The following is a 2,021-nucleotide window of genomic DNA, read 5'->3' as shown; positions in this document are numbered from 1 at the left end:
CCCCCCCGGATGTCAGTCGGTCGCTCCATTAGCAGGTTAGCTGTTATCAACACAACAGATGGGAGAAGCAGGGACAGAAGGTGCCAATTGATGAGTGGCACACAGGGCCACTTTGGAAAAACATTGCAAGTCCGTTTTTGTGGCAGCAGTGTCTGAGAAGGGGGGGGGGAACCCAAACATGCTACATGCAGATGGCCAGAAAGTCTTCATTTCCCCCTCTCCATCTGCAACCGGATCTATCTATGATGAGGGGATGGAGGCAAAGTCAGGGCCATAGGCTCAGCTCCTCTGCCTCTGATCTGGGGACAGTCAATCACTTACTGTCCTCACTGTCCCAGAAGGCTCCCAGGAGGCTTAGTGAAGAAGATCCCTGTGTTCATGACCTCAAAGGCAGTGAAGCATCACCTGCCTCTGTGCTCTGCTTCCCAACACTTGATGGTGTTGGCCCTGAGAATGCAGCCTTGGGGAAAGCTTGCCTATGCTCCTCTACCAGCATTCCACCTTCAGCTTCTTGGCCTGGGGTTCTGAATCCTCCTGCAAGATGTCTGTAGGTTTTGCTTTTGGTAATGTCTTGGCAGGGGCCTGAGTGGGTTCTTTGTTGGAATCAGAGTCTCCGAGCAGCCTCCTGGCCTGGGCTGGCTCCAGCACAGCCTTCATTTCCTTCTCATCCTCCTTCACTGCCAGCCATGTCTGTTCTTCGTTGTAATCCTTGTACTGCTGTAACATGAATTTAAAGTCTGCATTGACCTGGTGCTGGTTCATCTCCTGCAGGTTCTCCAGAACCTCCATCTCCAGCTTGGAGTCTTTGGTTCTGTTCTCCAAAACTTTCATTGGGTTGTTGAGCTCTTAATCTTCTCTTACTTCTGCAAGCACTTCTTTTCCTCCTCTAGCAGCTTCTCTGCTTGGAAGTTCTGCGTGGGGACTGTCTTAAACGTGACTTCTACAAGGCAGCAGTTGCATTTATGTCAAACCAGAAGCTGGGAAGTGCCAATGAGGATTCATTTTGGACCATCTGCTTCCAGGCATTTAACTTCTTGCCCTTGTAGATGTACTCTCCACACATCTTGCACCACATGTTAAAGGAAGCCATCAGCTGCACCACATACTGCCGGTCCTTTGGAAGTTGAAGTTTGGGGATCTTTGACGGATATAAGTCTGGTGAGTAGTTTTTAACACTTTCCTCTCTGGCATCTTGTCCCTTCATGGCAGTTCAGACTCTTCCCTCCTAGGACTATCAGCAGTTCCCCATGCTAATGTCTGCCATGTTCCATTCTTAAATAGGTTCTTAATGGAGAACCAATGGCTCATTAATCTTGAACATACTGATTTGAGAACTCATGGGAGGTCACCTGGTAACTGAAATTTAGAAGACAGGGTATACAGCATAGATAAATAGGTCCATTATCATGCTATAGGAATATAGGAATAAAGAATGTTCACCACTTTTCACCAATATTTCTGACCTACAAGAGTACAGTTGAACTATGATACGGTAGCAGATTGCTCATAGGAGCTTACAGCACAGCAAAGCTCTCATGCTCTGGCTGCATTGTACATGAAACAAAAGATACACAGAGCATTATTTAATTTTTCAAACTTATAAAACAGTTTATTAGTAGAATTCCATTTCTAGATAAAAAGGGTCGAGACCGATCCTGTAATCTAATCTTAACTAACTAGATGGATGGAGACACAAGATGGCATGTCCTGCTCTCATGTTTGCTGAAATGGAAGAGGTAATGTGGTGTGAGAGTCTCTCACTGAGAGAGGGCTGTAAAAGAAGAAATGGGCTGCCTGTCTCCGGGCAAGCCTGCGGGAGGAAGGCGGGAAGCCGCGGGGGAGGCAGGAAGCAGCAGCGGCCTTGGCGCAGTGCAAAGACATGCAGGAAGCCAGTGAGGCGCTCTTGGCATGTCTCCTCCTCATGCCCAGGCCCAGGCACAGCCAGCCAGCTCCGGCAGCTGTGCGGGCTTTTGGCAGGGGTTGGGGGTTTTTTTTGGCGGGGGGCGGGTCCTGTTTGGCGC

General features: G+C 48.7%; 1 pseudogene; it reads right to left on the bottom strand.

The window, feature by feature from the left end:
* Positions 1-384: 384 nt before the first annotated feature.
* On the bottom strand, positions 385-1,204 carry LOC107124839 (annotated as a pseudogene).
* Between the last annotated feature and the right edge of the window lie 817 nt (positions 1,205-2,021).

This window comes from Gekko japonicus, unplaced genomic scaffold, assembly GCF_001447785.1.
Source record: "Gekko japonicus isolate JY-2015 unplaced genomic scaffold, Gekko_japonicus_V1.1 scaffold4388, whole genome shotgun sequence".
Taxonomy (NCBI): Eukaryota; Metazoa; Chordata; class Lepidosauria; order Squamata; family Gekkonidae; genus Gekko; species Gekko japonicus.
The sequence above is the reverse complement of the archived record's forward strand: the minus strand, read 5'-3'. Positions and strand labels throughout refer to the sequence as shown.